General features: G+C 46.5%; 2 long non-coding RNA genes across 2 annotated transcripts; both read left to right on the forward strand.

The window, feature by feature from the left end:
* The first annotated feature begins 510 nt into the window (after nucleotides 1–510).
* LOC118160476 lies at nucleotides 511–4,259 on the forward strand. Its single transcript, XR_004747528.1, has 2 exons — nucleotides 511–635; nucleotides 3,866–4,259. It is a non-coding gene; the product is annotated as an uncharacterized LOC118160476 (long non-coding RNA).
* Nucleotides 4,260–15,254: 10,995 nt separating this feature from the next.
* On the forward strand, nucleotides 15,255–18,321 carry LOC118160478. Its single transcript, XR_004747529.1, has 2 exons — nucleotides 15,255–15,612; nucleotides 16,517–18,321. It is a non-coding gene; the product is annotated as an uncharacterized LOC118160478 (long non-coding RNA).
* The last annotated feature ends 6,206 nt before the right edge of the window (nucleotides 18,322–24,527 follow it).

Genomic DNA, 24,527 nt, shown 5'->3' on the forward strand with positions numbered 1-24,527 from the left:
TCCTCTGCTTGCCCAAGAATGAGAAACTGCTTTGTTGTCTGTCCATTTTTCAGTGGTCTTACACCATTTTATCCTGCCCAGAATGCTGCTCAGACATAAACTGGTGATGGAGAAGGACTCAGTTTTTGGCCCATCCTCCTCTGCCAGCTCCTTAGATCTGTTAAAATACCATTTTCAAGCAAGCTAGATATTTTCTCCTCTATCCTCTTCTATCTCATCTGGCCTTTATCATCTGCAATAACATTATTATCAGCCAGAGTGTTTGCAGCAATCACTGCAGTGCACGTCTGAGGCTCAGCAGACGTACAGTAGAGCTGCAAGACTTTTCTCCTGCAATTCCTTTCCCATTAATTTCCAGCCATTTGGTTTTCTCCAGCCCCAGAGCTGTTTATCCTTGCTGTGAGCTCCTTGGCCGGCTGATTCACCCCTTGGGTTGTGCCAGCTCGTGCGAGGGAGCCCGGAGCTCGCCAGCTGGCAGCCCCCCAGAACCAGATGCGCTGGCCTGCAGGACGGAGGTCGGGCTGCCTGGGAGAGCCGCTCGCTTACCACTGCCCCAGGGCTTTCTCCTGACGTGGGGCTGGGTGAGAAGCTGGAGAGAATTGAAAGCACCTCTGCAAATAATCCAGGAGAGGAAGGTGAGTTTGAAGGGTGAACTGCTAACGTTGGGTTTGGGAGACTTGAATTAGCCCCTGTGTGCCTCATTTCTTGCTGTTCTCCAGGGGTAACACCATTTCGTTTCCCCAGCAATTAAAGAGGGTGCTGGACGTGGCACAGGAGCTGTGTAAGTCCTCAGAGACAATCCAGCTCTGGGTGAAGCTGTGGGCTTGGTAAGGGCCAGTAAACACAAGCCTCCTGCTGACTCCAGTTGCAGGATTGCTGCTGCCCAAGGCAAGGGCCCACTTCTTTTTGCCTCTGTGCTTTTACTCTCCTCCCAGGCCTTCCCCCTGCCCCGTGTTCACACTCCGCTCCAGGTTTTACAGTGGAAGGGATGAAGTCAGGATCAAATATATCCTACCAGCCAGATTTTCTTACTGTTATTATTTCTTCTTTGGAGGCAGAAGTCTAGCAAGAACTATAGGACAATGAAACCCCCATTGCCCAACACCTAGCATAACCAGCAGATACATGAGACAAAAAAATGTCGTCACAAATTTTGCTCTGGCCAAGGCAGGGGAGTGTGAATCCTTGAAGAACTGGGTCAGGACGTGGTGGCCCTGTGGAGGAGATGCCTTCACCCTCCCTGTGCAAAACCTCTTTGGTTTCTCCATATTCAGACCCCCGGAGCGCTTTCAGCCAGGTCGTTTGGCTGGCGTAGCCCACCAGATATCCTGTTGTTCACAGGGCAGCAGCTTTTACAACGTGCGGGCATCACCTCGCCCATTGACTTGCACATCCCTGCCCTTCTCCAGGTGCTCTGGAGGAACAACAGAAGCACACAGCGCTACCCCCCTTCCTGCTTCTTTTTCAATACCCCTCTTCAGGTTTCCCCAAACAACGCAGGGTCCTCCCTTTAAGTCTGGCACATCATTTCTGCATGTTTTCCCTCCTGGAAGCTCCTGCTCTCTGCATAACTCACCTTCCTTTCCTCTTGCTGCCCCTTCCACTCCCCGCAGGCCTTGGCTCGGTTGCACCCACCCAACATCCCAGAGCAACCTGCAGTCCTTGGAGTAAAGCCCTCCTCGGAGGGGACAGACAAGGCCACCTTTAAGACCTCAGCTTTCACATGTCAGCTCAATGGCAGCAGTGCTGGAGGCTGTACGAGGACGTGGAGAGAGGCAGCTTGCACCTCTGAACGCTTTCTTGTTTTTCTCCTCCAGCATATGTCTGTGTGGGAAGGAGGGCGCTGATCCACAAACAGTCTGCTCGCAGCTTCATCTGCTCCAGGCAGGGCTCCCAGGCTGCACCGGGGACTTCTGGCCCAAGCTCCATCTCCGAAGAGGCCAATGTGGGCGCTGTGGCAAGCTCTGCTGTTATCTCCTTCCCAGGGCTTGTGGGAGAGCAGCCAACTGATCCTGCTGGGGGCTCCCACCCTTCCCCAGACACATGGACATCCCAAGCCCTGCTCCTCCCAAGCCCCGTGCATTTTCAGACCAACTCTGGAGCCCCTGGGCTGTCAGAGAAGCAGAGTTTGGGGGTACCCCATGGTGGAACAAGTGCAATGAGCCCTGTCCCTCCTGGGGTCAGAGCATTGGTGCTGGGAACAGAGGTTCATGTGCCAAAACCCACCATCAGGTGCAGCTGGGAAGGACCTGGTAGGACCACCTCCCAGGGACTTGCTGGCTTGGGTTCATGCCAATGTCACAACTGAGACCCTTGTCTGAACACCCCGTAGTGAATTTGTCTCGATTTTCTTCCTTATACAATGTCCATTTGAATAGACTGGGGCTCAGTGGAGGTTCCCTCCAGCTCTTTCAAGGAAAGCTCCTTTTAGTGAGAATCAGGCTAATACACTGTGTATCTGGGAGCTGTCTAATCCCTTCTGCTGTAGGAAAAGATATTTTATCTGCCTCGCTTTCCTACAATTAGTCTTTCCTTGTTCTCTTCTGAGCTCCTCAATCCTATCTGATAAGCATCCCACCAGACAGCTCTTATTGCTGATAATACTGACATGTGTGTTGTAAAGCCTTCCTCCCTTCCCTCCAGAACTTGACATTTACTGCTTTTCCTCTAGTTTCTGCACTGCTGAGCACATGCCCAGGCTGACCGCCAGGATGCTCCAATAATATTCAGTATTTCGGCATTGTTCTCGAGGGATTTCCCCATCTCCTGGCATAATATCCCTACTGGATTTCCTTGTCCCTTAGCTTCACAGCCAAGCTAAGTTAACAATAGGTAGCAAACATTTTTTTTGTTCATTTGTTTTAAGCCCTCATCATAGTTGTTGCTATTTGTGCAGAATATTCATGAGGAGCTAACAATAAGATGACTTAAAAGCTCTTGGATGCAACATTTCTTCTGAGTGGCCAAAGAAGGAGTTTTTTCATCCCTTACAGTAGAAATCATTTTTTTTTCTTCTAGAGGAGCTTGTTGGAGCATCTCATCTGTGTGAGATTGTCCCTCAAGATTACTCTGAAGATGCTGCAGCTGAGGTTTTTAGTCTAGAAAAGAGAAATCTGGAAAGTCTGCAGCCTCATATTGCATCAGGGGATGTACTTAAGCCTTCACCCTGACCACAGAGGACAGGACCTACAGTGTCTGGGTGAAATTGCAGAGAAGTTTTAGATAAGACATTAGAAAAAAAAAAAAAAAAAAAAAAAAAAAAAAAAAAAAAAAACTTTCTAACGGTAAAGATAAGCCTGGTAATAGATCGCCTGGGGAAGCTGAGCAATTTCCATCATTAGAGGCTTTGGGAACAGGTTGGGCAAACCCCTATCAGGGATGGCTTGGGAGAGGATCCCGCCCACGGGCAAGGCAATGCAGTAGACAGCTCCCAAGGTCTGTTCCAGACCTGCTTTAAATTATTTTATTTTACAGCCTGACTCTCAGGGCATGCTGGAAGGGCTGTGACTGCTGACAGGCTTTCTCTTTTGGGGCAGGTCTCTCCAGCAGTGTGCTGAGTGGAGTCTTTTTTTAATATGCATTTTTAAATAAGTTGAGTGTGCAGGTCAGGCTCCCAGGGTATGAATTTTAAAAGTCTGAAATTACTAATGAGATGAATTGCTATTTCTAGACTTGGGAAATAGAGTGGTAACAACACAGAAAGCTGCCTGGCACCGCAGAAATACTGGTGAATTGAATAAATCGTTCATAATGACTTCGTATTTGTTGAAGTCACTTCCAGTGACTGAGCACGGAAGGAAATTCTGAAATGCAGGAGATATTTGAGAATTCTCTATTATTTCTTCACTTTCTTTTTGCCTTGTAGCTAAAGTGATGTTCTGTGGATTGCTCGTGGCCACCACATGTGTTGCACAGCAGATGCAGCCAACAGGGTGTCAAGCATCTTTGGACCATGGGTTCTTCTCATCACAGATGACTTCACCTGCAAGGACAGTCCTTGAACTGGGACTATACTGTGGGAAGGTGGAGAATCCAGATATCTGCGCTCACTCTGGGCAGCTGTTTCTTCCAGATGCATGCTGTTGCTTCAGTTCCTTTGCTGGATGGGGATGCAAGATTTCCAACACTGAGTAATAGCAGAATATTTCTTATCTAGGGGGCTAGTTGTGGTTGGAGATAATTTTCCTCAAGTATTCGCTCACACACATTCTGCTGTACAGCTGGGATGTTTGGAGAGGGTAAAAAGAAAAGCTCACAAACACGACTGAGTCAACATTTGTTTTTGAATGTTAATGAATGTCTGTGGGGGAGCGTTTCTTCTTAGTGCTCCTGCTGTGTGAAGGAGCTCTGCTTGCGGGTCCCTGCTACAGGCAGCACCTCCAGGACACCTTGCCCTGAGGGCTGCCACCAAGGGCACCCAAATAGCCAGATGGCATAGAGAAATCAGGGAGAAATCTGGTTGCTGTGAGAATTGGGTACCCTAAGAGCGTTTGGGATCTGACTGTAAACGACTAGCCTAAGTGAAACCAAGGGTTTCAATTTAGCAAAGGCAGCCCCAGGTTGGTGCTGTTCATTTTGAGGTGTTGCACCAGCAATACCTGGAAAAGCATTATTATTGCAAGTAAACTATTTCAAAGATATATATGATCAGCTGAAAACTATGGAGATAGAAATACATGAACATAACATGGAAAAAGTCGTTCCTGTATTTGCTCTTGGTGCTTTGAGTTTTTGTGGTGCGGGACAGTTTGGAGCTTTCCTTGACAAGTTGGAAGTGGGGTTATAGGAAGCAAAATCTGAGAACCCTGTACATGTGCACCGTGGACAGCCGGGCTCCTGGGGTGACCTCTGGGTGGCATTGCCCCGGGCTGCTGGCAGCTGGCAGGGCCGCAGGGACGTGCCAGCCTCCGGCCGGCCAGCAGCACGCACTGCAGGTGTTGGTCGCTGTGGGTGGAAGGCAATCAAACCCTTCAATTACACCTCAGAGATTTAATCAGCTCCCTGCCAAATGCTGGCCGGGAGTCCCGTTGTTCTACACAAATACACTAATTATGGCTGCGCGCCGTTTCGCAATAAAATGTAATTTACCTCATTTGGAAAACACCGTTCTGTTGTCAGCTGCTTGCAGCCCCTCAATAGGTGCTCATGCAGGCGAGGTATCTCCTACAGATTGCCACTGCTGTGCTTGAACAAAGCTGTTTCTGTTCTATTAAGTCATTTCTTTCTTGTTTATAAGATTAGGAAGTGTTGGGAGCAGCTTTCTGGATAAAGCTCTGGCTGTACTGAGTCCTGTACACCAGAGAATCTGATCTGAAGGGGGAAAAAAGGAACCATACAAATAGCCAACACACAAAACTGAAAACAAGAGCTGACTAAGGCAGTTTTCTCTGCACACAGCCCTGGAAACACAGATGTGTTTCAATGAGTGTGATTTGAGACGGGATGAACTCATCTGGAAGCCTTGTTTGTTCCTTTCTGCTCCTCCACCCACCGGCCACCCCCAGGAAAAGAGCGGCTGCCGCCGCTTCAACCCTTTGAGCACTCCTTCCTCAACGCTCCCTGCATCCAGCCTTTGTCCATGCCCAGGGGTTGTCTACCAGGACACAGGGCCTTTGGTTGCTGCCCAGGCCTCTGAGGCCAAAAGGATGGGAACACTGAAGTGCCACAACCTTACCGAGGTGATGTGGGTGGGATGCCCACTCCTGGTGGCACCTCCGGCTCCTCCGTGGGACAAGGAGGTTGGTGCAAAGAGCTGCTGTTGTCTCTTCTGAGAATCAGGGCATGGCCACAGGGTCTGGGAAGTGTTTCTGGGCCTGCCTGTTAGCCATAGCCCATCAGTGGTCCTTCCTGTGGGCCCCTCAGTACAAGAAGGACATCGGGGCCCTGGAGGGTGTCCAGAGAAGGGCTATGAAGCTGGTGAAGGGCCTGGGACACAAGTCCTGTGAGGAGTGGCTGAGGAAACTGGGGGTGTTTGGTCTGGAGAAGAGGAGGCTCAGGGGAGACCTCATTGCTCTCTGCAACTACCTGAAAGGAAGGTGTGGGGAGCTGGGGGTCAGCCTCTTCTCACAGGTAACTAGGGATAGGACTAGATGGCATGGCCTCAAGTTGTCCCAGGGGAGGTTCAGGTTGGAAATGAGGAGACATTTCTTCTCAGAAAGAGCAGTCAGGCACTGGGACAGGTTTCCCAGGGAGGTGGTGGAGTCACCGTCCCTGGGGGTGTTCAAGGAAAGGTTGGACCTGGTGCTTAGAGACATGGTTTAGTGGGTGACATTGGTGGTAGGGGGATGGTTGGACCAGATGATCTTGGAGGTCTCTTCCAACCTTTCCGATTCTATGATTCCTATAAGCACTGTTCATTTGTTTTTGGTGTGGGGAATTCTTTCTGTTGATGTAGTGAAGTTTGTGAAGACCGATGAATACATGTCTCAGTGTCCTCATCCCGCAGCCCTGTTGACTTAACTCCAAATTCAGCATCCATGTCAATTGAGCAGCTCCAGGCCAAACCTGCCAAGGACAACCTTTCCTTCTCTGCAGTGCCAATGGAAGCTGCAAGTGTCACCTGCAGCCCCAGGGAGATGTGTGGGCCAAGCTGCCTGGCCACCACTCCAGGGAGGATGCCACAAGGGTGAAACTCCTCTGTCATGCAGTTAGGATGGATCAATATTCTGTTTTGGTTTGGACTGGTTTAGTTTGTGGTTTTTGTTTTTATTTTTATTTTTATTTTTTTTTTAGTGGGGGAGAGGAATAGAGCATAGATGGAGCCCCAGACAACATGATAGCTTGTGCACCATTTCCTTAGGAAACCAGGCTAAAAATACAAATCAGAGTAAACATGAAGTCAGAGCCCTGATAACCTGGGGAAGTAAGAACTGAATAGGGGAAGTACCTAAAATAAAAGCAATCTGGAAATAATAAGAGCAGAAGTGGAGAGATTCAGCCCAAAAAGAAAACCATTTTCTCCCAGCAGGCAGAAATCTGGTGCCACGTTAGGAAAGTTGCTGCTGCCACAATCAGGGTGGGCATCATCTTGGGCTCTCTACAAGGGCCAAATCCCTTCCTCCTCTCTGCCTCCTGCTTGGCTGTGAAATGATGAGCTGCTCCATGCAAGCCCTGCCACTCCCAGTGCAGGGGTGCCCAGGTCACCCTGTGGGAGCACAGCAAGCAGGGTTTGGCTTCACCACTGAAAGAGCTTCATGCACAGTGGAGCAGAAAGTGTCAAACAAATAAATTTATTTTTATTTTTATTTCATTTTTGCTGAGAATAGGCAAGATTCAACCCCTTTGACTAACTCAGCGAGAGAGGTCTGCTCACCACCCTGGTGCCGCCTTCCTCTCAGTGCAGCCAGGCATGTGAGCACCAAGTGGGTCAGAAAAGGGGGAAAAACATCTAAATGCTCCTACAGATTTATTCCTGACAATAGATTTCATTATTACATTATCTCCCCAGCTCCCCACCCCCTTCCTCCACAAAACAGGCAATCACAGCCCAGATCTCAGCAGTAACACTGACAAACACAGCAAAGAAATGGCGTTTGTTGAGAGCTAAGCAAGCTTTGCAAACACTGCTGATTAGCTAGATGTCCCAGCCTGCAAACAGAGCGCGAGTTCAACTGGCGGTGATGGGGAGAGATCCCAGAGGGAAAAATAAATAAATAAATAAATAAATAAATAAAGATTAGGAAATTAGGAATTGCAATATGCTTTTTGTTGTGCTCTCTTTTGAGACACAGTGTCTCTGCCTGCCTTGATGGGATACATCAAGTGTCATCTTTGCATGTGCATGAAGGACTTGGGTTTGGTTGGCTTGGCTGAAACAGAAAATGGCACAGGGGTGCTGGGGCTGATGGAGACTCAGCAACGGGCTGATGCATGGCACCTGCTTTTCTTGGCTGCTGCTCTTTCTTCGTGTGGCACCACGTGCCACAGCAAGCGAGCTTTCAGAAAACAAGGCAGTCATCCCCAGAGAGCAGGTCTCATGCAGCAGTGCCAATAGCGCCCCGTCCCACCTGTGATCCTGCACCGAGGGATCCAAGCTCCCTAAAGAGCTTACACCCTAAGGAGCTTTCACCGCCATGCCATGCTGTGCCAAGAGCAGGGGGTAAAGTTAAAAGCAGGCACTCTGAAAGGTGCAGAAGCTTCATGAGCTTTGCTGAGGTCATTTTGTTGCTGATCTCTGTTGGTGGCTGTTATTTCCCCATCCCATGCTTTGCACTTGCTTTTTTATCACCCCACTGCATCCTACTGCATCCCTTCATCCAGCTGCCAGAGGAGCAGCCCCTTTGCGCCCAATGCAACACCTCCACTTGGGTGGTGCAACAAGGCAAAAGTGGGGTGAATTGCCAAGCTTGTGGTGCTTGGGCAGCTGATGATGCTGGGCACTTCATAAGCACCTTAGCAGACCTGTTTCTTTGTGATGACAGGTACCTGCTTTAGCAGGTACTTGCTCAAACCACAAATCCATCCTAAAGTCTATTCCCTCCTAGGAAGCCACTGAAACTGTAGTGGAAAAGGGCTGCTTTCCAGCTGAGCTAATAATGATTATCCTTTCAGAAATACCAGTGAAAATGTAGAATTTTTCACTGACAGACCAAGTCAGTAAACCTGGCTTGCTAAAGCAGTAGAATGTAAAATAAGATTTTATGATGAGATGCCACCTATTTTTTTAATCATTCCTTTTTACCAAAAGAAATGCTGGATTTCAGCTAAACAGAAGCTTTCACAGAAAATACTTGCTTAAAAATTGCACCTTTCCCCTGGAAAACTGGTGCCTGAAAAAATATATATATATATTCTAATAAAAATTATTTCAATTTTGAAATGATGACTTGATACACTAGAATTGTTTCAAGTTGTTTGCCAATTGGCCCTTGGTTTTCTCTATAGCCTGAGCTTCCAAGAAGCGATTGGAGTTGTGGTGCAGTGATAGGAAAATCTCTGATGCCTCATAGGTGGCATAGCCCAAGGGAGGTGACTAAGGAGAGAGCACAAGCTTGAGGCATTCAGTTTCTCATAGATTTAAAAACTCCTAGTTTCATCCACAAATTCCATTCACCAAATAATTTTCTCACTATTTTTTACTCCTCCCTAAGATTTTCTAAATTATTTAGAGGAATTGAGACTAAGTTGATAACACCCAGGATCTGTTCCTATTCAGTTGTTCAGAAGTCCACATGGAACAAGATTTTGGTTTTATCTTCTTTTGCTATCAACAGGTAACATAGGAATAGCTCTGCTCATTCAGACCAAAGATTTAATTGCTCTGTCTTCAGTCATTTTCTGGTGTTTCACAGAAGAATTCATCTTTTTCAAACAACAGAAAATAGCATTGGGCATTTGAAAACCTGAAAACCTGGCTATTTCTCTTTAGATGTTAAAATGGATCCAGGGATCCTGAAAAAAAAATAAATCATTGGAGTTTTCTTGGATTTGTTGAGTTATTTGATTTTTCATGAGAGCAAGATAAAAACATATTTAGAAATAATTTGGAGTGTGCTTAGATCCGTTACTTGTAATTAGTATCGTATGACATTAATAACCAGCCTCCCAAGCCAAGCCAACCAAATTTCCCTACTCTTAGATTCAATAAGAAACAATCTCTGCCCAGATCAGCTGTGTCTACCTGTATGAGTCAGACAAAAGCTAAGAAAAAGCACACATCTAGACTAAACTATTATAATTTTTTACAACCCATGCTGGATTGAGCGGTGCCATTTTGGTACAATCCTTGCTAGTTTTCTCTGGCTAATGCGTGGTGTCTCTTCTTTGCCAGCAGTCACTTCCCAAAGGGGCATAGGCAGCAAGAGCAGAGACACACTTTGGTACCCTCTGGTTACCCTGGAAAATGTGCTGGGGACCTGGGAAATGGGTAGGAGCTGGAACATTTCTAACAGCCCTGGAGCCACCTTGGTGTCACTGTTATCTCAAGCCGAATTAGACAAAAGCGAGTAAGAGTCCCAGAATAACAAAGGTACAAATCAGTAAACATTCAACCACAGAAGTGAAAGAAAACCACAAAGAGATCACGGACCCTAAAATGAAATACAGGTTAACACCCTAGGATAATTTTGGCTGGAAAGGTCTTGTCCAGACCCCAGCTCCTTCCTGCCACATGTTCTACTTGCTGCCTGTAAATGCTTTCCCTTCCCACTCCAAACACAGACTCTGTCTCTCCACATAACTTCTCTTGCAGAGTGCATTCCCAGGAAGCAAAACAAAACCTCATTTCACTGCTGTGCAAGTCCACGCTGCCTTCTCTTTGGCCCAGGTCAGAAAGCACATAGCAGAGCTGGAGAATGGATGAAGAAGGAAAATGAAGGAAAATAGGGAATGTTTGGGACTGCCCCAAGATTTTGTGGATGCTAAAAACATACATGAAATCACAGCTTAATGAATAATAATTTATTGGAGCAGTGCTAAGCAGTATTTTCTGCACCAACGTGCCGGCGTGCTCCGTTTTAGGGGTCTGCCTGGCAGAAGGGCTGATCTACTGCAAGGAGCAAAGCCTGGTGGTGGCCTTAGGTGACATCCCCACCTCCCAGCGCAGGGTAGATATCAGGCTGGGAGGTTACTGACCCCCAGCTGCAAAGTCATGAAGGAGTCCAAGGACCTGAGAGCACCAGGGAGATCTTGGGGCAGTCCCAAATCTGTACCCAGGACTGAGACTGACCTGCCCCAAAACACTGAAGTCATTTGGGAGAGAACAACAAAAAAGGAGCCACTTTTCTCCAGCGTGTTGAAGGTTTTGATGGTACCATGGTAATGCAGCTGAGCAGAACTTTTATTTTTTCTGTGCTTCCCTATGTGTTTCTGTCCTTCACTGGGTCTTGGCACATGCACTCACCCTCTGACCACCCTTGTTTTCCATACAGCACCCTGCCGAGGGAGATCTATGCCTGCGACCAAATGCTCACATCTGCTGCAGAGAGTGTAATTAACAAGAGTTTTATTTCAATTCTTTAAATATAATGCTGTCCAACACATTATGAAGGCATAAGACCATATTATGAATTTATCTTTTATTCCTTCTAAAAAAAAGTCCTTCTACACATCGCATTCCACCTAGAAACAAGTGGTCAGCAGCAATAATATTTTTTACTGAAGCAGCAGAACTCCACACAAGGTCAGAACAATATCTGCGTTATTTACTCCAGCGTGAGTTATGATCTGCCTACTGCGTACAACTTTTTCTGTTTCCCATTGATGCAAATTAAAAGCCTCTATTGTCTTTTTGCTGATTTTGTGTTTCACTCACTCATTACACTAGGATTCATTTTTTTTTTTTAATTTTCTGTATGTGTGTATATCTCAGTGTCACAAAGGAACCCATTTTGGAGTAAAAGATCTGAAACTGTTTGTAGCTGAGTGCTCTGGTCTGTGTAGTCCTGCCCCCGGACTCTGCTCTAAGCATATTTTAGTGGAAAATAAATGACTCCATCACACCCATGAAATGGAAGTAGCAATTCTGGGAGGACTACTAGTCTGTAGGATTTTAAAAACTTCCAGTCAGAGAATCACAGAATGGCTGAGGTTGGAAGGGACCTCTGGGTCCATCTGGGCCAGCCCCTGCTCAAGCACCCAGAGCAGGCTGCCCAGGACCGTGTCCAGGTGTTTTTGGAAGATCCAAGACACTGATGGGATCCCCTGAACCTCCTCTTAACCAGGCCCAGCTCTCTCAGCCTCTTCTCCCAGGAGAGGAGCTCCAGCCCCTTCACCATCTCGGTGGCCCTGCGCTGGAGAAATCCCCGTGTCTGTGAGCTCCTGGCTTTGCTTCGTGTCTTTGTGTCTGCACAGGAGCTCCTGGAGAGCCTAAGGGAGGAGCACGGAGCCAATGGGCCCTTGGGGAGGAGGTGGCACCAGTGACAGGGCTGCAGGTATGTCCCAACTGGTCTCCAGGAGACATATGCCATGGACATCAGGCCCACCACACTTACCTGGCAGCTCCTTTGCTGCCAGTGCAATGTTACCGGTTATACTCAATGGGGTTCCCCCACTGAGGGCACAGCTTGGCTTGCATGAGTATAAAAAATGTCTTCTTCAAGCAAAACAAGCAAATTGTGGTTTTGCTTTTATGCTTGCGCCCCCTCTGGCTGTGCTCACACCACTGAATAAAGCGAGGACAGGACAGGAGGCGAAGCAGAACCAGGCCTTGCCCCATTGCTGCAGGTCTGTCTCAGAGAAACCTAGTCAGAGCTGCACAGAGCAGCTACAGTGCTAAATGACGGAGCAACAGAAGCAGTTTTACATCGTCAGATCCCCATGGGACGGCCTGGCCTACACTGAGCAGAGCCTACAAGTGACAGCAGCTGTGCAGGCCTCCTCATTCAGCAGCCACCCACCCCCAAGCACAGACCTTCTGCTTTCCTGCCCAGCCAGCCCCTATCTTGATACAGACCCCACCACATAAATCACACTGCTTTTTGCCCATTATTCATTTCAAATGGCCAAGGAATCCATCAGATGTCCTAAGCATCTATCAGCATTTTCACCAGAACACAAAAAATATTTCCCACTGGTGGCATTAATCAGCTTCCAATTGTCTGGTAACAATATGGCTACAGACAGAGATCTTTGGAAACTATTAGAGAGATAAATGCTACCAGGATAGGTGCTGCTAAGTGGGATTTTCACTTTTTACATACCGATGGAAGGACAAATGCTACCAGTAACAATGACCTCTGGGTATTCCTGGAAGCAAGAACCAGCAGAGGTTTTTTTTTTTTTTACTGACATAATGATTGAATCAACCAAAAGCAATATTACTTCAGCTTTGTTCTTGATAAATAATCATATATATATATATATATATATATATATATATATCTTGTTGGATTGAGTAAATACAAATAGGTTTTGCTTGAACTACATATGGAAGTAAATAAAAATAAAGGTAACGATATTTGCAATTTCAAAAGGGCAAATTAATTTCAAAGGGAACTAATGAAGTTAGTTCAAGGACTTGAACATCAATGAAGACCGAAATTTCTTTACGTAAAAGGTGCAAGATGATTCATTTACACCTGGCCGCATAACACTTGGAACACAGAAAACCTGTTACAGATAAAAATGATAAAGGGGTAATTACAAGGAATAAAGTTGATATAGACCTTGCAGAGGTCATTAAAACAAATTGGCAAGTTCTTCAAAAGAAAAAAAAAGAAAAGAAATGGGACTATGTGTGAGGAAAATTAAAGATAATATGGGTACATAATTAAATGAATACTGCAGCTTTCAAAAAGGATAATGCTGAATATAGGAGGAAAGAAAATAACACAGGAGAGTGAAAACGTAAATGATCATACCTAATCTAGAAAAAAAAAGCTTCAAAAACCTAATACGTACTCAAAATTTATGGTGCATTTTTTATATTTAAAGGCAGGAAAAGGCAGCATATGAAACTGCAGGGGCAGAGCAAAGGAGCCTTGTAAATTAGCCAAGCTGGGAGTAAAAGCAAATTCAGAACCTACACTCAAGGGGGAAGAGCAAAGTAATAAAGGCAACTGCAGTCTGCTTATTTCACCCTGATGGTGTATTAGGCAGGCAAATAAACTGCATGGAAAGAATCATTTAAAATAGGGACATAGATGGAAAATGGATTAAAAGCATTATAAATTTATAAAAGTCGTGCCAGATGAACTTGATATGTTTCTCTGATATTTTCTACACTGGGAACTGCAGTAGGTCTATGATTTGGTGTGATGCCACAGGAGATTTGAGCTAGGAAAAATTGGGATTAGGCATAGAATGGTAAAGTGGGGAGGGAGCCGATGAAAGAGGAGATGCAGAGAGTAATCCTGTAAGGAACAACATCTGCAGGGAGGAATGCCGTTAGCAGGGTTCCTCATAGAGGAGGCTTTAAACCCTTCTTAGTGAATATTTCATTAATAAACTCCAAAAAATAGTGAAGGAAAATGCTGATGGAATATCCCCATGTCACAACGTCAGAGGGGAGTTTCAATCAATAGGAGGAAATCAGAATCTTTGAGGAAGATTAAAGTCACCACGAGAACAGGAGCAGCAGAGACAGAAATGTGATTATACAGAATTCAAAGTCCTGCCCTCAGAGAAAGGAAGGATCTCTGCAGACTTCTACAAATTCCTCTGAATAAGCTGAAAATCATGTACTAGGAGAAAAACACGGGTGTATTAATCAACAGCTGGAATAGGTCTTAAACATAACAAGGCTATGAACAAGTAAAATAAGATTAGGATGTTCCCACCAAGGTACTTCCAGTAGAAAGGGTATTAATACCACCTGGAAAACAGTGAACTCGTCTGGCAAATCGTGTTCAGGAAAATGAAATCAAATACCTGGAGGGTAGAAGAAGGTTCCTAGGAGACATAAGGGAATGGAGATGCTCATTTTACAAGAGGAGATCAAAAACTTAACTTTATGCAGCCCACGTAGTAGCACAAAGCTCTCAATAGATTCACTCTAGGTGAACATGGGATGGGGGGAAGAAGATCTGCTGAATTTAAAGGAAAACATTGGCATAAGAACAAATGGGAACAAACTAACCACAAAGCTGGAAATGAGGTTTTTCCTTAGAGGCATGAAATTTTGGAACAGGCTTCCAGGAGGAGGAATGAGTTCAAAAACACACCTGCTTTCAAGATGGAGTTAGTTCAGTCTCTGAAAGGGTTACGTGATGTGGCTGCTCCCTATATCAGGGGGAAGGCAGAGGTTGGATTTGGTGAGCCAGAAACCTGCCACTGCTGCTGCAGGACTGGTTGCCAATGCAACAGCAGTAAGGGCTCTGCTTCAGCTGCTTCCCCTTAGCAATGAGGTGCATGGGTAAAGAGCTTTAGAGTGTGTGTCAACACAGTGAGCTGCTCCTCTCTGCTTGTCTGTCATCCCTGATCCCAAGCAGCGTGGTTATTTTAACTCTAGATTTCTTGCAAAAGGCATCTTTGCAAAAATTTCTTCTGAATAACCATTAAAAAGTGTTGCAAAATATTGTCAAGAGCTGGCTGAGTGTTTTTTCCCAAAAATCAGGTCACTAGAAATGGCATTATAAAGGTGAGACAACAGAAGTGTAATTAGGCATAAGAAAGGACAGCGAGTGTTGCAGATAGAAACTTAGCTGGGCAGGTCAGTATACGATATAAGCATTTTAAAACTGGAATAGTTAACACTGCAGTCTGAGGGGCTTTTTTCACAGCTATGGGTGATGGGACTTCATAAATCAGGTCTCTAGCACAGCTGTCCTCCCTGCACAGCACTGCCAAGAGAACTACCACTGAGAGGCATCCAGACAAGAAACAGCTCTGCTACTTCAGCTCTGCTCACCTTGGAAATTGAATTTAAAGCACTGACCATGTGTAACAGCAATGTCTGATTCACATTATAGACGTGTTAGTGAGACACAGATGAGCACCTACCTACATCTCATCAGCTGAGCAGCTCTCCTGACTCTACTGAGCTCACCATCTCGGTGACCTCCTGGCCTGGGGCTCTGTTTGCTGCCCACATTTGGTGGCAGGTACCAGGTGAGACACCCAGGCACACCTGAGGCCACCAGCCAACAGAGGACTGATGGAAGAGGACTAATAGATGAGCAGAGGATGAGCAGAGGACTAATGGAAGAGTGTTGCCTTCTGGAGCTGCTCACAGAGGTGGGGTGGGCTGTAAGCACTTCAGTTGTCTATGTGTGGGCCACTGAGTTGAACCCTCATCTTCACCACCACCAACTGGAGCTTAGAGACCTGCTTTGTATACAGGCACCTTCAGTCTGAAGGGGCCCAGGCGTCTTCACCTCACCTGAGTTGTCCAATAACCTCAGCCTGGCACCTACTCAAAATACCGTTGTGTGGAGCAGAGGAAGACAGATACTTGCCCATGGGCTTTGGAGAGATAAATAAAGCTTATAAAATGCATATGGGATAGAATAAGAATACTCTTAATATACAGGGTTAGGCCTGTTAGGGTAGATGGTCTTCAGAGAATAAAGGTGGATTGAGCCTAAGGATCAGAGAGGTTTAAGTGCAAACTGAAGTCAAAATCATGATCTTCCTCCCAGTCAGTTTTTACCATACTCCGTAAAGCTCAGTGGTGCCAGCTTTTGCAATTTCATCATGATGATCCCTGAATTCAAGTTTCACAAGTCCCCGCTCCCTGAGTCTGGGGAGTCAGCTCCTCAGAGTGTCAGCTTCTGCTTTCTAACAGTTACGGGGGAAAAGCTTGAAAGTGTGACTTGAGCATATGCCAAAGATTTAGAAACAAAAAGTAAATAAAACGAATGCCAAATTTTAATGCTTATTTTTATTAAAAAAAAAAAAAAGGCACAAAACACTCTATTTTAAAACTAATCTCATGACTTTGGAGGCCTGGCTCATTATTCCTGAAAGCTTGATATTGGCAACACTGTTAACTCAGACACTCTTTTCAAGAGGATTTGTGGAAATAGACTGAAAGAGCTACAGTGTTCTTGAATAATGGGTCCCTGAGGAAAACCCCAGGAATGCTTACGCTCTGTAGAAAAGCTGGTAAATGGATAATGCTTGATCTCCTTCTTTCCAGATTAAAATAACAGAAGAGGGACAACAAACGATGTCAGGAAGATGTGCCTGAGCATGTGAAATGAAGAGTGTGAGTAAATAGGACAGCTGGCTTCGGAGCAGTTCCGCATCCTGATTGATGCCAGGCAAGCAGAGAGGTGGCAGTGATGGTCACTGACCTCCCAGAGGAGCACTCGTGGGAGAGGAGGTGGGTGGACACAGGAGGGAAGTCTTTAATGATGGAGCAGCCTTGTCTCGCCTGAAGGATGGAGCTGACTTGTTTGGAGGCAAGGCAGAGACCACCAGGCATGCAGGCATTTATGTTCCTCTCTATCTCCACTTTCCCCTTCCTCTGCCAGGCAGCTCTGTGGACCTCAAGGTGCTTATGAAGACCATATGCCTTCAGAAGGGATTTCTGTCTTGGGCGTGTTATCTCAAGTACTCCACAGAGATCGCAGAAAACTCTCCAGCAAATTCTTCTCCATCTCAGAAGTGAGTGCCAGGACCTGTCACAGGCTGAGGGACATTTACAGCCTGCTGGGTCATACAGAGAAGAGCCACAGCACTTGGCTGGGGAATGGCCCCTCTCTCAGGGCTCATTTCAAGCCCAATGCCCCTTGATGGATATTGTCCCTCTGGCCCCTTTCTTCTGCTCTGAAAGACCACGCACCAGAAGCTGCTTGTCTGTGGATGATCTGCCAACCAGCTGTGGAGCACGTGGAGTCACAGAGCAAGAGAAAGGCTCCAGCAACACACTGCAAATGGATGGGACGACCTCCTTTATGAGAGATGGTGTGGAGGGAGCCAACTGCGTGACTCCTGCACTCTGCGTGGGGTGGCAGAGGTCTCGCTTGCTCCACGCCTCCAGCTGACTGCTGCTGCTGCTGCAAAAGGGGAAAGGCCCAGGAGCCCATTTCCAGCTCACACAAGCATCCCCGGTTGCTCACTGTGGCTCAGATGTAGAAAAGGGCTTGGATTTGTTGCTCGGAGCAGTCGTGCTGCGGCATATAGCAGTAAGCCTTCTCAACATGTCTGCACGAAGGACGAACCTGACACTTCTGAGCCTGTAGCTGAGCGCCAAATGGAAAACAGAGACTAGCGAAGGGGTTTTTTTCCACCTCTGGTTTTGTGGGGGAGAAAACTGTAAAATTTTGCTCAAAAGCAGTTTTGTGTCTGCAAACAGGATTTATTTTTATGAGATTTATTTTTAATTCCATCCAGATGTTTATTTATAAAATAATTTAGGACTTATATCCAAACAGACATCAAAGAAACCTTCTGGGAGTAGCACTGTCAGTAGCAAAGGGTTTTAATGATCCACAAGGCGAGTGAATGGGTTTGAAGAGTGTCAGAGTGCCTTGGGGGAGAGCATGCATGGATCCAATTAGGAACCCCTTCTGAGGTCCCTCCGACATGGCAGGAAAGATGCCTCCTTTGGGAGCGGGATGCCAACTATTACACACAGCGTCATTTGGGGTATTGCAGAGCACACACGCTTCCCTGAAGACACTACCAGGAAAATACCTGTCTTAAAGAGTGCCCCATAAGCTAGCCATAATGACAATACCCTCAGGCCATTCCCAGCCCTTGGTGGAGGTGGGTGACCCAGGCAGGGCACGTGGGGAGCAGCCGTGCACCCGTTGTGGTTTCCCAGACCTGGGGCATGTGCTGCTGCCAGAGCCCCTGTGCCAACACGAGGCCAGGGTTGTCCTGCTGGGGTGGTCTGGAAGGCGCCAGATGCCCCAGGTGCTCCCAAGACTACCCTGTAGTATCCCTAATTCCCTTTCATGCAGCCTGTAAATCCCACCTCTCCTTGCAGCAGGTGATCTCTGCTGTCCTCCAGCCTGAAGATAAGACAGACAAAGCCTGTTATCCTTGTGTAAATTTAAGGGGTCGAGTACCGATGCAGATACCTTAGGATCTGCAGATACTTTAGTATCTTAGTAATTATCTTGTAAATGTCTTTTTTATTGACATCATATTGACTTTGGTGTTTGAGTTGGTGGTTGCCATTCAGATTTGTCCCTCTGCCACTAAGACGGCAATTTTTGCTGCAAAGTCAGAGCTCAGCATTCAGGATCTTCCCCGCTCCCTGGTGCTGATCCCCGTGGAATGGAGTAGGCATGTTACAAGGACCAGACCCATCACGGGTGGGATTTCCCTTTCTGTGGCAGGGATGCAGTAAGAGGAGGCACCACGCGAAAGAGAGAAGCAGGGGACGCCCCGAGCTGGTCCAGAATCCCTCAGCCCATCTGTCCCAGGGCAGCACCAAGAAGGCTGGGGAAGCATGGCCAAAAGCGACAGCTTCCAGGCTGCCAGGGGACAAGGACCTCCCCTGCAACATTCCTGGGCAACACATCCCCAAGGAGCTGGGTTCTGCCAGCCCATCTTTGTGGCACGGCACTGCAGGAGAGTGGCTGAGCTGGCCGTGTCTTTGCAGATAACCCACTCCTGCCTGGCTGAGACTGAACAGGAGGGGGAAAAAACCCGGTCTGGGAGGACTTAACACTCCTGAAATGGGGTTGTTGGCAGGTCTGTGCACTGCAGCGCTGAGAGCAGCAGCAGGAAGTGTGGCTGCATGTGAAAACAAGCAGATTTGAAACAGCGTTCACTCCAAGGGATTACACAAATAATACCCCAGTGACAATGGAGCTATTTACACAGTTGACACGATGAAGAAAACATCTCCTTTTATCTACTTATGGTGGTTAGCGGGTTTGTCTCTCTGCAGCCTGTGTTGCTACTTGCTGCTTCCCTCGACGCTTCTCTCTGGTGCTGCTGTTCCAGCTCTCTTTACAAAGCTGTTTATTTGAGGAGGGCGCGGGCTCCATGCCAGAGAAGGGCAGCTGTGAAGGTGCACAATGAGCAGCCTGAGAGATGCCCGAGCCTGTGCGTATTGGCTGCCAAAGACTTTTTGGCACACACCATGTCCCTGTGTCCCAGTGTATTTCCATTTTGCAGGGGCCATGGGGGAGATTTTGATATCAGCAAGTGAGAAATTGTCCAAGATCCCACCATGCGAATGAGGGGACTGTCCCCAGCAAATATGCGAATCATGTCTGTGTTCTCAGTAGCAGAGCTATGAAAGGAGCCGAGAGAACACACGACCCCATCCTCTCTCTGTGTCTTTCTCTTTATTTATTTTATTTTATTTTAGTATTCTTCTGTTTTCTTCTTAGATAGCTTCTAAGAAAGCGAGAGACTTTTGCTGACTTTGCATAAGAAGTGTGTTGGAAGACATGGCTTAACTGCATCGAAGGCAGCACCAGCATCCAACATCTGCTGAATTGTGATGGCAGGGCAGAAGGTGTTCCAGTGCTCCAGCCTGTGCCTCAGCCCTGGCGCAGCAGGACCCTCTTTTCAGAAAAAGGGTTAGTTTGGCGTCTTGCTTCAGTGTCCATGCAGCCCAGCATCAAAGACGTACTTTTATGATGGGATCCACTGCAGCACTTGCCAGTTCAAAGCCACCAAAACAGCCATAGGAGGCAGAGGCTTTGGGTCACTACAGGTCTGGACAATTTAAATAAAATGCATTAAGCTAAATTTAAGCCATCTGAAAACTAGAGATCAAGGCTAACCTAGTAATTTTGGGTTCCTCTATAGACAGTTTGTGGTTACCTCCAGAAAGCAGTTTAGGTAGGCTCTGAGACTTCTAGGCTGATTTGTCCTTTCAAGGTGCCCTTCTCCATCGCCTGAAGTGGAAGCCCAAATGCCTTAGAAATCGTAGGCTAGACAGCTAATTTTAAATAGCCAAAGGTAGATAAAATGAGCTCCAGTGACTTTCAGTAGTGACTGGTACAGCCAAATGAAAGGTAAAAAGTTCAGCTGCCCATGCCCCGAACCAGAGTCTCTCTTGTGCTGTTAATTTTGTCTGAGGTTTAAGACAACCTTTCTGAACTGACTTCCCTGCTGCAATCATCTCCCATTATCTTAAAAGGCCTCTTTCTGGGAGATTTTTTGTGCTTTATTCTTGATTTTAAATTAAGCCAAGGAGAAAAAGAAATGGTTAGCAAGCACAAAAATATAATAATAATAATAATAATAATAATAATAAAAGACTTCACGGTTATTCCACCAAACTTCCATGAAGTCAGGACGGATTTTGCTAAAGCATCTTCTGGTCCTCCCAGCTTCTGAAAGGATCCATTGAGGGCTCTGTGATAGGCAGTGACCTCCCCACGCCCACTGCCTGGCTTGGGGTCCTGGAGCCAGTTCTAGGTTGCATTAGGGGGTTGTAAACACAAAGTGCTGCTCTTTCAGCTACTAGAGACAAAAATACTGGATCTTATGACTTCCTGCCAGTAGAAAGGCACATGTGTTTTCTATCTGCTGATAAAGAATCCAGTGATACCGAGCTCTGCTGGAGGAACGTCTGTGTTTTTTACTGGACACATAAAACCTTTCCTTCACGAACCAAGATTCATTTCATATCCAATATGTAATTCCACCAGTCTGCAGAGAGTTCTTCCGTGGCTGGCTAAATATTTCTCATATATTTTTCAATTCGAAAAGACAGACCAAGAAATGGAAAACCCTGCTCCCCACCCCACTCCCCCGCTGACCGCTGGCACTTTGGGGAACTGTGGGTATGGGGGAAGAAAAGCGTGCTCGTGTACGGAGCTGTGGAGCAGCACATGGAGAATCCTCATGTAGGTGAGCTAAGAAAGCATGGATAAAAAGGAATCAAAGAGTAACTGTGGCTGTCTGGATAGAGGGAGAAGAAAGTCTCCATCTGTAAAGATGGAGTGACTTGAGGTAGAGAAAAGGAGCTGAAGCCCACCCTGTTCTTGTGCACATGCAGAGTTACGCTGAAGGGAACAGCTGGAGATGGCTCGTGGGGAAGGGGACAGGCTATTTAGAAGAGAGCTACTCAAAGGGATGGGAACAAATATGTATGTTGGGAAGTTAAGTTGGAGTCCTTGCTGGGGTAGAGTTGGATAAGATTTGGGGTAGATTGGATAAGAGATGGACACCAATATGTGAAATCCATGCTCCAAGTGGGAGTGACTAAATAGAAGCAGTGATGCGATGAGAACATGACTAATAACATAGGATGGGCCCAAACCACAGACCTTGTGCCTGGATTCAGAGCTGAATTTCTCCGAGTGCCATGGCAGTGAGAGCCAGCTAGTACAAGGGCTGGATACAAATGAAAATTTCCAGAGTTTGGACACATAAATTTGGGTTTGGATTCTCTTTACTGAAAATGACATTTATTACGATAAATAGCTGCTGAATCTCCAAAAGCGTGAAGCTGCATTCTGTTCCCACTGCCTGCATGTTTACCTGGAACGAAGTTGAATACCTGAATTTGAAGCACAGCTCAAGAAATCCCACAGGAAAAGAAAACTTTCAGTAAGAACCAGAAATATGCAGGAAGCACAGCTTCTTTGACAGAAATGGGCTCTTTCATCATGAATCCCATCCAAAACCCAACGTGCAAAGACAAGTGGATATGGGCAGAGACTCTTCCGCACTGAAATGGAGTTCATCTCAGGGTCAGTACTTAAAATGGTGAAACGGTGGAGGAAGAGGCACCCCGTTTTATCTGGAGGTTTTATCCTTTAATGCCTACCTTGCATCTTGTATTTTAAGAGCCAGATAAGTGAAGAACATCCCCTATGGCTGCTTATATATATTGAGTTACAGCTCATTATGTGGAGGTGAGGAGCTGGTAGCCTACAGCACTTTCAGGCTCTACATACCATAGCGGTGAATGAATTAGGTGGTCTCTTCCTGTGATTCACTAACCCTTAGGCATACTGTCATGAAGGAACAGGAGGAGAGATTATTTAGGTAAATAGTGGATACCGTTTTAATTAAGGAGACGTCCATGCTGAGGCATCCCAATCGAGATTTGAGCCTCCTCCTCGCAGCTCAAAGAAATTTGATAATCGGGAATTTGGCTTTGAAAGCAACCCCCTACGTTTCGCTGAGTATCTATGAAGAACGGCAGTCCTCGGCGTAACCAGGCAGAGATTGATTCATCTCATCGCTCATTACTTTTATTGCCAACTTCATAGCCTTTGATTGCACAATGTAAAAGTGATAACAACCCTGCAGGGCAGCAGAATGACTCATCAGGCATTACTGCTTGCTGTTAGCAAAGTCTTTTCTATTTACCTAGGTGCTTATGTGGCCTTCATCTCCATGGTGTTTGAGTGCTTCCCAAACAAATAAAACCCCGTCTCTGTCCCTGCTCCCTCTGCAGACCCAGCTGGAGCCCAGGGCTGCCTTGCAGCAGCCTGGGGAGCTGTGGGGTGAGCTGGGACCCACTGCTGTGCCCCAGGATGCTGAGATTTGTACACCACAAGGCATGTCCCATCCCTACCAGACCCTGGCGTCTCATCAATATGCTCCCCCAGCAGAGAGGTAAACATCCAATAGACACGGTGCCTGTTGGTGGCACTCACAAACGTAAATAAAGACTCCTGAGATTTTTTTAGACTAATAAAACTTGATGTGCTCAAAAAATTCCTTCCTTGGCGGAGACTTTGCAAGGTGGAAGGGAGCCAAGCTCAGCTCCTGGCTCACCGGACAGTAGGTATGCCTTGCACCTTGTCCCAGGATAGCAGCAGAGAAAGCAGTGCATTTGCCAGAAGCATGGATCTTGGGGGAAAACTGAGGGTGACAGTGAATGGGACAGATATCCACAAATCTTCTCTACACGTGGATCATGACAGCTCCAGGATGTGGCCCAGGGCAGGTCTGGAGTGGGACCAGAGAGCCCTCACACCCCAAAGCAGGGCCATCAGAGGGGCGAGTATTAGACATGTTTAACTTGAGATTGTACTCTTTTAAGATGCAAATTTTCCCAAAGGCCACAGCTGAAAAGGACTCACCCTGTTATTCTAGCTTATTTTTCATAAAAGGCAGATTTTATCCTTCATTTAAAAATGTACAATATTTCTATGCTGTCATTATCTTCATACCTATGTGGCTCGGATTAATAAGTTTCTAACCAAATTTTGTACCTCCCCAGACTCTACCCTTTGCACAGGACTAGAACTGTGTCTGACCCTGTGATGGACTGGAGGAATCTCACGAGGTTGGTCTCAGCATGGGGTCCCATCGGACTCCTTGTGGGCGATGGGATGTGCAGGATCCCATAGACCTGCACAAGCACCGATATCACCTGACTGTGCTGCTGCAGAGTCACCAGCGGATTCCTGCCCCTTTCCCACTCCACACATCAAAGGAAAATGTAGTTTCTTCATCTGCAGGAACAAGATGATCCTGAGATGTCCAGGTCCCGCGCAGAGGCAGTACGCTACCCTAAATTATAAAGCATGGGGAAACAACTGTTTTGGTTTGTTTTTATGAGAAAATTGAGTTTGAGGTTATGGGAATTCCGTAAGGGACAATGTCTCACAGTAGTAAAAGATTATAAAACTGAATTACAGTTCAAACCAGTAAGTGTTACATTATGCACGGAGACACGGAGACTGTAAAGCTTAACAATACACCAAAGCCGCCAACGCTGCAGCAAGGCGAAGGGCCTCCTTTTAAAATTCGGTTTAATAGCGCCTGACACAGAATGACTAATAATGTTAAGCAACACAGAGCGGACCATAAAACGCTGCTACATGTAACATTTATTATCCCATGTGCTAATCTTCATATCACATTATTTCCTCCAATAATCGTGATACCGTGCCAACTGCCCCTTCGTTTGAGCTCATTATTTCTTGGGCTCCCTTCCTCCACCAGGACCGTGGCTCAGGCTAACAATGCCCTCTGGGTCCGAAGGGGAAGCAGAGCGTTCCCGTACAGCCACAGCAGGGGAAGTCTTTTTTTGGCCCATCAGACTGGCCCTTTCCTGCAGTTGTCTCTGATTTCTCCCTCATGCCGTTACAAGGTGGTACAAGAGATTTCCATAGAATAGCACAAAGAAATCCCTCATTATCACAAGTCTTTCCGGCACTGACCACTGCTCTGTTTCGGCCCCGTTACATGTTTCTCTCCTTGTTCTCACTCTCCATCAGCCAGGTTCCCACACTTGCATCTCTCCTGGTGCAATCGTTGCTCTAATA

This window comes from Oxyura jamaicensis, chromosome 1 (assembly GCF_011077185.1).
Source record: "Oxyura jamaicensis isolate SHBP4307 breed ruddy duck chromosome 1, BPBGC_Ojam_1.0, whole genome shotgun sequence".
Classification (NCBI taxonomy): Eukaryota; Metazoa; Chordata; class Aves; order Anseriformes; family Anatidae; genus Oxyura; species Oxyura jamaicensis.